Genomic DNA, 13,399 nt, shown 5'->3' with positions numbered 1-13,399 from the left:
AAAAATTTTACACTTCTACATTCTTTATAAGATATGGATAGTTACAATATACATATATGAAGATACTGGAGTCAGCCTTTCACCAAGGGGTACAGGAGTTTATATAGAGGGAAAAAATGTTATTAATAAATATTCCTTTTTTGTATATAACTAGAAATTTTTAGGTTTAAGGGTGTATAAGTTTTCAGGTCTCTTTAACAACGGTACTAATTTTTTTGTTTAAAATATTTTTTTATGAAAAAAATGTATTTTTTGCTGTTAAGTGTTTTTTCTCAAACTTTTGCATACGAAGTACACAAATATGCATACCAGAAAATTTTTTTTTATAAACAGGTATTTTTCCTTTTTATTTTTAATCAATAAAAATATTGAAAATAAAGTGTTAATAAGCCACAAATACATAGTTTAGGAGGAGCCTGCCTGAAACTATACAATAAAGCAAATAAGCAAATGGATGTATAGAATTGACAACAACAACCACGCTGTCAAGTATAAATAGCGGCAAAGCAGCTGCACTTGATAGTAGTAGGTTGAATAAGGAAAATGAATTAGCAACAAGAGTTTACGGGTGTACATAGCTCAGTGTTTAACGCTTCTGCACATCGATTACGTAGGTTCGATCCCTGCTGAAGTCTGGAAAAAAAGAAGTCTGATGAGGAGATGTGGTGATCTCCGAAATAGTGCTATAACTTCTACCGCTTAGACTTTGTTGCTTTTTCAATTTTTCCTAATAAACAATCGTGGTACAAAGCTCAATAAAAATATTAAAAATAAAATGTTAACAAGCCACAATAACATTGACAAATACATAGTTTAGGAAGAGCCTGCCTGAAACTATACAAAAAAGCAAATAAGCAAATGGATGTATAGNTGACAAATACAGGTAGTTTTTCCTTTTGAAGTGTTTTTTCTCAAATTTTTATATACGAAGTATACAAATACGCATATCATAAGAAAGAAGCTTTGATTGCGTTTACACGATATCAATTTTTTAAAAGTCGGTTGGTAATATTTTGGTTTAAAATATTTTTTTTTATAAAAAAAGGTAATTTTTCCTTCTAAAAGTTTTTTCTTAAATTTTTACATACGAAATATACAATTATGCGTTTCAGAAGTAAGAAAGTTTAATCACGTTTACAGCGATACCAATGTTTTAAAAATCAGTTCAAAATTGTTTGCACAAAAAAGTTATATACCATTTAAATAAGAGCAAAAGGCGGGCTACGTCTATTTTTAGTTTTTGGTTATTTACATATAATAAAAAAAATTTGTACCAAAGGTCCTATTTCGAAATTCGAAGGCCCGTATCTCGATTTCGGAGGCTAATTTCAAAAACAAAGAAATCTCTTTTTTACCTATAACTCAATCTCTTAAAAAAATTGGTTTGGTCCAATGCACAGCCGAGTGCTGTACAGTGTAATGATTCCAGTATCCTCGTTTATGTATATTGTAACTATCAATATCTTATAAAGAGAAGTGTACAATTTTTTTAATCTAAAACTAATAAAGTTAGAAGGACGAAATTCGAGGATTTGGTAGTTTACATATTGGTCCTTGACATATATTTAGTTCAAAAATAAATATTGGAAATTTCCAAGGATATCCAAGGATAAAGTTTTAAAATGACATTTTCAGCACTTATGTGTACTGGTGCACCAAAAAATAAATTTTTTTTTCAATTCTACAGAACTTTTCCATTTAATTGATACTCTACAATGCATCAAATCTTTTAAATAATTTTTATTCAATCATATCCTAGAAATTTCAAAGTACTTTAAAAAAAATCCTGACGTCAGAGAGAAAATTCAAAAATGCAGTTATACTACATTTGGCTCCTAGTTTTGTGAATATATAGATTTTTTCGTGCGTTTTAAAAATCTTTGGTTTTTGTCGCACGGTGTAATTAGACAGCTTTGGTCCGTAGCTCGTCATTTTCATTGTGTTCGGGCTATAAAGGATTTCAGAGGATAAACTTATCAATCTAAAAAAAAAATATTTGCCATATTCGCTTTGTTTAGAAATGGCCCAAATAGGATTAAACGTATATAGAAAGTATATTAAATTTGCATTACATTCGTTAAATTTTGAGGAACCTTTGCCTTCATATAATTCTCGCTGTCTACTGTTGAGCCTAAACTTGCTACATCACAGAAGAAAGTTTTTATCCTGATCAAAGATTTACAAAAACTGTAAAAGCGCAGGATTTTCGCTCTCGCTAATTAGTTGAATATTTTAAGCCTTTTAATTCCATATAAATCTCTTTGCATACCGGCAATAATATTTTAATAAACACTTAGCACGGGTCGATTGGAGCAACAAGGGATTTCTCACCGGTTCCATTGTAAACAACAGGCAACATGGAATCACCACTTCGTCGCGCCGGAGAAGCTGAATTGGGGTAATAAACTCGCAGATGGCCACTGTGTTCCTTGTATGTAAAAGTTTAAAACACTAAACTGCTTTTAAAGTAAGAAAAAACTTCTTTTTTTTTGGGTGGGGTTTTGGGTAGGTTGGCCGGTTTATATAAAACCACCGCCAGGTTATTCCTCTGCTTTCAAAGTATATATCTTAGTACGTTGTCTTCCAAATGTTGTATTCAATCGTCGCTCCACTGATACACGAAGGTAATACCGCTTAGGGCCAGAACCACGTGCAAACGTTTCTGCTTATATATGAATCAAACGTCTTATTACTTTCAATTATTTATCAATTATAACAAATTAAAAAGTGTACTGTGATTTAATGGTCCACAAGTAATCAGGTTATTCGTCTAATTGTTGGTTATAGAGCAAGAGCCAGCGGCGGCCAGACCTTCGTTATTTTATAGAGGCATGTATGCCCCCAACACAGGTAATAACAAACCCAGACTATGAAATTTGGATAGTGGTGGCTTTGGCAGGTACCAGGTAGTAAAGGTGTATAAAATACCACCTCAAATTCGTGATAGTATAAAGGTCAGTTTTTATATATTTTACTCGTAATAACATTAGAAACCACGTCGTTCATTGCCAGACACTTAACATGGTTCCTACCCCCTGCCAGACACCCTTAAACCATGAAACATTTAAGTTATACTTTCGTCATAGTATAAAAGCTGATTTTTATATATGCCACTTGTGGAACTATCAAAAGATGTTTCCTCACTTGCCAGACCGTTTCGATAGTTCCTTCATCTTGCCAGACGCTTTAAAGGCGTAGGTGCGAGCATGAAAAAACTGATAGAAATTATACTTTGCTAGTTACTTATCGGAGACGGCGGTCCTAGCAAGTTGAATTCCAATTTCTTACAAAATTTGTTAATGCCAATGGCTATTCGCTATGCCACAAAGCCTATTTTTTGCAAAATTTTATAAGAAATATAAACTATAAAATTAAGTGTCTGGCAATGAACGACGTGGTTTCTAATGTTATTACGAGTAAAATATATAAAAACTGACCTTTATATTATCACGAATTTGAGGTGGTATTTTATACACCTTTACTACCTGGTACCTGCCAAAGCCACCACTATCCAAATTTCATAGTCTGGGTTTGTTTTTACTTGTGTTGGGGGCATGCATAGAGAAGCTTTCAGCCTTTATTATGTCAGAATGTAGATTAAAATTTAAATCGCTGGGAACTAAGTCCTCATGTCGCCAGGTTATTCTTCCAATTTGGTAATTTATTGTATTTTAACGACAAGGAACTATGTCCTTATATTGCCAGGTTATTCCTCCAATTTGATAATTTTATAATTATTCGTCAAATTATTTTAGGTTGTGTCTAAAAAATTTTCTGTTGCGTTATGTGGAACAGTTATGCATGTTACTTTTTTATTTCGCAGTTACTTTGTTCATACGATAGTACCGTATCAACGGTACTTTAACATTTTCATTTAGTTTTTATATCAAATTTCTTTCTATAAACGTCTATTACTTATGTAATTGTTATATTATATGTAGTGTTATCTTCTCTTGTTTTTAAAACTTTTAATTTTGTGTTAAATGAACCGACTTCATTTTTATGTGTAAATTAATCAGATATTTGCTTTAACAAAACTCGACAGGTCAACACGGCCATACTCGTCGAGGAGCCATTTTGAACGAATTAAGACATTTGATAATAAGAAAAAACTTTAGTTAAAAGAACCTGTGTGCAATTGCGCCGAAATATGATAAATAGTTATCTGGCAAACTAGTGTTGTATTATATCAGCTTTGCTCACAGAAGGGTTGCCAACGTACAATATAACAAGGGGGTTTCACGTTAAAGTGACACAAACGATATTATACGGAGGACGCACGTCACAGTAAAACTTTGCTGACACTGCAGAACTAATGCTATATATGCTGTACTAGTAAAATTTCGAGTGCATAATTTTAGCACGTCGTTCCAAATAATAAAAAAGCTGATTTTATCTGGACCTAAAGAAACCAAAATCAGCGGAAGATCAAAATGCGATCTGAAACTCGTTCAGTGAAAAATGATATTACGAGGAACCAACATACGCCCCCGCACAATTCGTCGTCATCGCTAATAGGAAATCTGGAAGCAAATTTTGAGACGCAAAGAGAGACAATTATCTCTGAGTTCTCTGCCATAATAAAGGAGTTCGAGGAGATAATTATGCAGAGGATAAGTAAGTGACTCTGCTGCAGAAATATTCAGTGTCAAATTGTCAATAGCTTAAGCGAGAGAGTTCTTGCGCTGATATTTTTTCTCTCCGTAACGAGCTGCTCGCTGTTCAGAGCGAATTAAGCCATCTGAAAACAATGAAGTGACGGCGGACATTATAATAATGGGCTGCTGCATTTGACCGTAACCAGCTTTTTAAGAGGCTTCTAATTCTTCTGGATCTCGGGTTGCCAGGCTACGGGCGGATCTATATCCATGAGAGCCTTACCGACTGCAAGAGAAAAAAATTATTGACGTCCACTTAGTTGAAAAATCCACATTAGGCTGAAAGCACATGAAGATGCAAAACCTGTGATTAGCAGGAAAGTCGTCGATGCTTTTATTGGCGCTAGAAACTAGTCATTTCTTGTTTTTTATATTTTTATTGAGCTTTGTACCACGATTGTTTATTAGGAAAAATTGAAAAAACAACAAAGTCTAAGCGGTAGAAGTTATAGCAGCTATTTCGGAGATCACCACATCTCTTCATCAGACTTCTTTTTTCTAGACTTCAGCAGAAAAAAGAAGTCTGATGAGGAGATGTGGTGATCTCCGAAATAGCTGATATAACTTCTACCGCTTAGACTGTGTTGCTTTTTCAATTTTTCCTAATAATCGTGGTACAAAGCTCAATAAAAATATTAAAAAATAAAATGTTAATAAGCCACAATAACATTGACAAATACATTTCTTTTTTTTATTTATTTATAAGTATATATATTATTTTAATTATGTTACCACCTTTTATGATTGTATGCTTCAATTTTCTAAATCCTACTTCGTGTTCTTTACTGATCTTTATTTTCCTCAATATGTGTATCGCTAGTTTCCCTTATTTCATATTTGGCTTTTGTCCGCGCATTATGTATTTCCTTTATATTTTAGTAGCTGCCTCATTTTCAGTTTGCTGTGATGGTTTCGCACCACAATCTCCTTTATGCTCGGAGCCTGGCCTCAGATAAGCTGGACTACGTTAGATCTGTTTTTGGTAATTGACCTGTTGATGTGAACTGTATCACTGAAACGTGGCACATAGGAGTATTTGTACAGAAAAGCCGGTAAAAAGTCAGATTTACCAATATTGGCAAAAGTCCATTTAAACATGCTATTTCTAAAGCTAAATAACCGATCTTATAAATGGTAGCCATGAAAACTCCCCCCGCCGCTTTCTCTTTGACATACGGCAACATGAAAACAGTCAACGTTTTTTTTTTGTTTGTTCTCCAAGCTTTCAGTCGTTCTAGTTGTTTCTTCGGTAATTGTGTTATACTGAAAACCCATGATACAAAAAAGAAGGTAGTTTCATTTAATGACATTCGTTGTTGTTGTTAACCATTTGACTTTTAATAAAATTATGACATTTCGTTAAATTCATGCTACCTGATCACGGGCAGTAGTATTTTTTTTAAGCAGAAGATTTCATCAGTCCACTCAAAGATGTCGAATATGGTGAACCTGAAAATTAATGCATAACCTCAAAAAGGGGGTTGACGAAACTAGGTTTCAGAACGGATGAAGAAAGTGATCAAAATTATACTTATACTAATTGCTTATCGGAGGGCGGTCTGCGCAAGCCGAATTTAAATTTTTGGCATAGGTACATTGGAAATTTTAAATTCGAAATTTGTTGAAGTTAATACGCTAACCACAAAGCCTAATTTTGGCAAAATCTGACGAGAAATTTAAAAGTAAATTTTCACGAATTTCATGTGAACAAATATTCCCAAAATAATAAAGCAAAACAATAAACATTTTTTACAAATTTATTTTTGTTTTGCTTGTTAAGTTATGAGAACAATTTATTCACATGGAATTGGCGATTATGAAGACTTATTTGGAAAGAGCATTCTTTAAAATAAGATTTTTAAATCCCAAGATTTCGTTTGAAATAAGAAAATGAAAAAATAACAACATAATGCTCTCGTGATTTGTATTATGAAATAAAAAGAACAGTTTCAATGAAGTGTCCTTTAACATTACATATTTTATATATTTTTAATAAAAAAAGGTGCGAACCACGTAAGTAAAAAAATACCAAGCACTGATAATGATTTTTGATTTGAAATATTATTAAATTGGTATAAATGTGGGAAAGAAAATACTCCGATTTATTTTTATAATATTATCAAAGTGGCAAGGACGTTGAGAATATTCACAATTTATGAAGCTTCAAAAAATTTTATTATCCGTCAAAAGTTGTTTATTGAAACCACCTTCTTTTTTGTATCGTGGTGAAGACCTATTTCCACAAAAAACCGTTGAACATGAAAGAAGAAGGTCATTTCTATCATTTAAAACTAAATATAAGTGAATTGCTTTTAATATGGCCTTCGTTTAGAAAAGTTAAAATCGCTCCATTTTGATCTGTTTTTTAAATAAAAATTTTAAATATTGGTATTTTGTTTACTTGTAAGGTTTGTCAATGTTTTGTTCCTGGAAATATTTTAACTAAATCTATCGTTGAGAATTCAAATCAAAAATAATTTGCTCACATGTGCTCCATTTTTATTTTCGAAGGACAAAACACGATGAGTCGTAAGATTGTAATTTTAGTTTTTATTTGTAAAAATTTTCAATGGCTACTTATAAGGAAAGTTGATTGTCGCATTGTTGCAAAGCTATAAGTCAGGCATTTTAATTAGGTAACCGAAAACAGTACTCGATGGTCAACAGCTTTCATCGCAGCTTAATGTCCATGGAAAATTTAAATCGAAATGTACTATTGATCCTGAAGGTGTTAGTGAACTGGATGTGGTGAAAGCAATTATGAACATTAAGTCGAACACTGTGGGAGATGAAATTTATCATGATTGCATTACCATAAATTACAAGTACCATTACCCATATCATTAATTTTAGTTAAGCATCATTTACCTCTGCATGAAAAAAGCGTTGCTAAAAAAACCACTTCAGTTGATCCAAGTGATTACAGGCCACTCATCATACTGGCTACCTTTTCCAAGGTCTGTGAATCTCTAATGGCTTCACAGATGTCAGCTTATCTTCAACTCAATAATTTATTATCACCATGACAGTCTGTTTTACGAGTCTAACATTGCTGCAGCACTGCAATGTTAAAGATACTCTATGATATTAGAGTACAGCTTGACCTAGGTAACATAACTCTTCTCTGCCTTTTGGACTTCTCTAAGGCTTTTGACATGGTAAATCATGATCTTCTGTGTCAGAAACTTAAGAGACTTTTCAGCTTTTCGGATAGTTCCGTTAATCTCATGACCAGTTATCTTAAGGGCAGAACGCAAAGGGTAAAAGGGGAAAATGCTTACTCTCAGTGCAGAGCTGCTACCTCAGGTGTTCCGCAAGGGTCTATCCTAGGTCAACTCTTTTTCAGTCTTTTCGTTAACGATGTGTTCTCTGTATTCCAGTATGTGAATGCTCATGCGTTAGGCGACGATATCCAACTATACTCGTCAAGTCTTATTGGTCTAATTGAAGACATGTGCTTCAAAATTAATTCTGATCTGTCTACCATTTCTGTATGGGCACGTGATAACTGTTTATTCTTAAATGCCTCCAACTCGTATGCTTTATCGACAAGTAGTAATGTTGTGCACGTCGCGGATATTCCGAATCTTTGGATTGGTACCACTGTTGTTTTGTTAAGTGATAAAATTAAAAGTCTGGGCTTTATTGTTAATTCCAGATTAACCGCTACTGACCACATTAATAACGTGGTAAGCAGCGAATTTTCTACCTTACGTAGCCTGAAAATGTCTGCACCATTTACTCCATTAGAACCGAGCCGTAAGCTAGCCATTCAGCCTATCGTACCCCAGATAACATATTCCGAACTAGTATACAGTAAACTTGACTCAGCACATAAAATCGAGGTGGCCTTTAATAACGTCACATGCTACGTCTATGGTATTAGAAAGTACGATCACATCACTCCATGGAGAAATAAATTTCTGGGTTGCGATATCTTCGACTATTTCGAGGCGAGAAACTGCATGCTTGTATTGAAGTTGCTCGAGTGGAATACACCTAAATACCTTTGTGACAAACTGATACGACCAGTGTCACGTAGACATCATAGCCTAATTATTCCTAAGCATACCTATCTAATCTCATAAAGAATGTTTTTCGTTAATGCTGTGAGACTCTGGAGCACGCTACCTGATTCGCTAAAGGTGGAACTGAATAGAGGCAGCTACAAAACATAAATTCTTAGTTACTTCTGTGAACTACAGTAACATACTGGATTAATATTTTCTGACTTCTTTTCTGTTCCCTCCTCCCATGCTTTCAATCTCTTAACCTGTATCCCAACTATACTTATCCTCTTATTAAAGATTAAGAATGTTGAGTATTGTTATAACCTCACGCTTAACTGTATTACTTAATTTACAAAATTATTCATAAGTTCAAAATTATGTTACATATTTTAACTCCCAATTGTATTTGATTTATATTTGCCTATGTATATATGTATATATGTATATGTGTATTTAGTTGATGTACTTATAAAATACTGTTTTCGTCTTAAGTTGTACAAATGTTTTCTTCAATAAATATAAAATTTGTTTTAAACGTCTTACGTCTGCCAAGAGATTGTGCTGAGATCTTAAGTATAATTCCGCTCAAAGTTTCCGTTAAAGACTCGTGACATACTGACATGTTTCATGTATATAGATTTAAATCAATTTATGCTTTTAATGCTCATTAAAAAAACTTAGTTTTAAGATATATACATATATATGTAAACCATGTCGTCGTTTAAAGTACAAAACCGCGTATCAACATAATGCAAAACTGCGTATGTGAGGTTGCATGAATTATTTTGTAGAGAGTAAGAACACTTATATTTCAACATTGTTCTCTCTTTTAAAAGACAATCGCATTTTTGGCTGGTATATTTCAGGACGAATGGATAAGGCTTGAGCCAGGAGCTTCGGTGAGCAAATACAATCTTTGGCAATAATGTCAGTTACGCGTTTTTGCAGAATGACGATACGCGGCTTTGTACACTCTAAAAAATTTTTGTTTAAATTTGCGCATTTTAAGATAGGTTTCCTCTCTACATGAATGTTAATTTACACACCGTGTTAAAAACTGTGTGCCGTAGAACAAATTTCAAATTTGTTTGTTGAATTTTAAACACTTAATGCTCNCTCTCTCTACATGAATGTTAATTTACACACCGTGTTAAAAACTGTGTGGCGTAGAACAAATTTCAAATTTGTTTGTTGAATTTTAAACACTTAATGCTCACAATTTTACAGTTTACACATAAAATGTTTAAAATTTGCTCTGAAAATTTTCGTTTAAATTTACGCATATCAAGAGAGGCAACCAGTTTCCTCTCCTAATGTGTGCAAAATTAAACACTGCCTGTTTACTTTTATATACCAAATTTAAACATTTCATGTGTTACATACACTTTTAAGAGTGTACTTTTAACGACGATGTACACTAGTTATGTTGCATAGTCAGTAAGATAATTGTTATGTATTCCTTGGCTGTTTGAATAAATGAAATGGAGTGAAATAAATGTCGGAACGTTTTGAGCTGTTTTTGAACCATACGCAAAATAATCACTTCTGACCACACCCTGGTGAATGGAAGTCAAAAGCTTTTCGACCTTCGTGGACTTCTGCGCTCGAAACCATCCTCCTCCTCGCGATGTAGTTACGAACACGATAATCGGTTATAAAATATAGTAAACGTTTTAAGTTAAATCATAATTTAATTTTTTTAAAAATTTCTGAAGAGAATATTAAGATTCGAACAAAAGATATTTATTTTATCGATTTTATGGCAATTCTACGAAACATTTGTTTTCCCTTTGTAAAAAATATGGAAAACTTTAGTTTAGTATTAACCGATTTAAAAAAAATAAAAGATACGGGCCTGCTTACATTCGATATTCTTTAGTTTTGGGAGTAGGTTGAAAAAAAGCTTTATACCACCCTAATTTCAATTTATTTTGTTTTTTCCAAGTAAAACAAAATATAACAGAAATTATTCAGGTTCCTCGTTAATTAGGTTATGATGGGTCAGTTTTGTGATTAAATTAATGAGATTTTTATTAATCAAACTGTTACTCATCGGGGAAATTAATTGTTTTGATTAATCAAAAATTATGTTGCCACAGACAAATTTTTTTTCCTACCAAAATTTCCTACAATAACCAACCAAACATTGAGCTTTTAATATTTTTTTTTCAATGTCAAATTTATTAAAAACATGGATAACCTAACATTTAGTAAAACTAAAACTCAACTTTTAAAATAAAAACCTATTAACTGCGTATAACTGTACAGACTTATCCAAATGTATGTCTCTTTACACATACATACATATCGTCACTAGATGCGTATAAAAACGCGAGCTCAAAAGTTGACAGAGAAAAACCCGCGTAAAAAAATTTTCGGCGAAGGATGACCCTAAACATAGACGCGCTAACCTCTTTGACGGCAAAGAAAGACGCATAAACTTATTTTTGCGGTCAACTATGTGTACAGTATACGAATTCCATAAAGAGTTTTTCCGGAATGATGTTGAATTCACGTTTACGCGTCTTTCTTCGCCGAAATTTTTTCAAGTATATTTTTTCGTAAAATGTTTTCACGCGTCCTTTTTCGCCCGCAAAACACCCGAGCGTCTACATTCGTGCCTAGTGACGATATTTTTATTATTATTAAGTCGGAAATACTCGCGCTGCGACCTAAGAAGATATATTGTGCTAAATCCTAACGGTAATTACTACATCCATAGCACTATGGTCCGGGAACTGCTATTGGTTGGCCGAGAGTCATTTTTTAAAGTATCGATAAATCGACTTTTTCCCTTCCATTACTAAACTAATTGACCAGAGCAAAAAAGTGCATACTCAGTTTTTTCGTAAATTGTTTTCCCGTTATGATATCAGCTGTTAAAGTTGACATATCTACAAAACGTTTTCGTATTTTTTTCTTTCGTAGTCAGAGTTCTTGTAGTTCGAATTGAAATATTTCATCGAGTAATAAAGCTATTCAAATACAAGAATGGAAATGAATAACAAAGGTAATATTTTTGCGATTAACAACAAAAGCTTGTACATATGTAGCTTGCTAAGTAAAAATGAAACTCCTTTTCAAAATGAACTATAATTTATGTAATAATATCTCACTTTTAATTGGAGCTATATAAAATTGGCTTCATTTGGCGGTCTTCATACTTCGTGGTTCAATTGTGGTTGTGGTCTGAGAATCATGTTACACGTTTTTGCATTTTTTGTAAAATGGGCTTTTTTCTTATAAAACTTCTACGTATATTTTGCTGTGCTTTTCGATGTTTGGACAGAAGCAGTCAATAAAGATGCAAAAGAGCCCACCGTTTTAAACTTTATATTGGGAAATATTATTAAAGGGAACACATCCGAAGAATATAATATCTACATTAGGGAAAAAGCAAGAATGGTATGCAAGAAAATATGCGAAAAATGGGAGAAATGTCATCGACAGCGCGGATATTTCTTAATTCAAAATGCGAAATGGCTTGAATCAAAAACAATAATAAGAAAACCCGATTCCATCAACATCGACAATGAGCCGCAAACCTTTTGCCTATATTCAATAGTCGGACTGGTCCCAAGGAAGACAAGCTGCGGAGTTAGCAGGAAATCAGGAAAATAACGTAGACTTAATGTTTCGTGCTACTTCCACAGCTGCTTAAAAAAGAGACCAAGTGGATTTAGCTGTTACTTTGAGAACAGTTTGTGAAAATCCCACGAACGCGCATAAACTAAGAAAAGTCCTTAAAAATGGATCCAATGAAAAGCTAAACATTTTTTGGTGAAAAAAAAATTATAAAATTTGAGCGCCGTATTGGATCCGCCATTTTCAATTTAAAAAATCTGACATCAAATTTTAAATCAGCGAGCTCGAGAACCCCCCATTTATATGAGTTCTTGGTGAAAAGGAAAAAAAAGATAAAATTTGGTCGCCATATTGGATCCGTCATCTTGAATTCCAAACATCTGACATCAGATTTGAAATCAGCGACTTCGAATATCCCTCATTTATATGAGTTTTTGGTGAAATGGAATAAATTGTAAAATTTGTTCGCCATATTTGATCCGCCATTTTGAATCTCAAAAATCTTACATCGGATACGAAATCAGGCTTTTGGTGAAAAGGGAAAAATTATAAAATTTGGTCGCCATATTGGATCCCTCATTTTGAATTTAAAAAATGTGACATATTCGAAATCAGCGACCTCAAAAACTCTCGAATACGAAGTTTCTAATCAATTTGGTTACTTCTCGACTTTTGGCCAGGAAATGATATTCGCCAGACCATAGTGCATAGGCTATTTAAACTATTTAAAAAATCTCAACACTTTGGATGATTCCATGTTCCAAATTTTAGATGAAGAAGACAACCGTTCTCTAGGGTATATTAAACTACGATTCATGCTTCGTGTGCAGGCCAGCCCACAAAACCTACAGTCCGTCTCTACAGAAAAACCCATTCAATTCAAATAGCACGTTAACGTTCAGTGTGCTGTCAGGTAGCCAGTAAGAGTTCTAAGTTCAAGGAGTCTTTCGGAGTTCCTTCTGGAAGTAGTTATGAATATCTTTGATTGTCTTATTCCTTTTGACTTCCGCTAGTAGGCAGCTGAGATTATTCCTAGCTCCTAAGTAGGTCTGCAGTGTATCCTTTAGATGTACCACAGAATAGCTCGGGACCATGCAAGCGCATTTGGTCCTCCCGCTTTGCGTGACAGTCATGTCCCGGAACCCA

General features: G+C 33.6%; 1 protein-coding gene across 1 annotated transcript in view; it reads left to right on the top strand.

Moving 5' to 3' along the window:
* LOC108357959 (equilibrative nucleoside transporter 1-like) overlaps positions 1-13,399 on the top strand; it is a 166,292-nt gene that overhangs the window by 55,830 nt on the left and 97,063 nt on the right. The gene's annotated exons all lie outside the window — the stretch shown is intronic.

Source organism: Rhagoletis zephyria, unplaced genomic scaffold, assembly GCF_001687245.7.
Source record: "Rhagoletis zephyria isolate East Lansing unplaced genomic scaffold, Rhagoletis_zephyria_1.1 Rzeph_scaffold_00185, whole genome shotgun sequence".
Classification (NCBI taxonomy): domain Eukaryota; kingdom Metazoa; phylum Arthropoda; class Insecta; order Diptera; family Tephritidae; genus Rhagoletis; species Rhagoletis zephyria.
The sequence above is the reverse complement of the archived record's forward strand: the minus strand, read 5'-3'. Positions and strand labels throughout refer to the sequence as shown.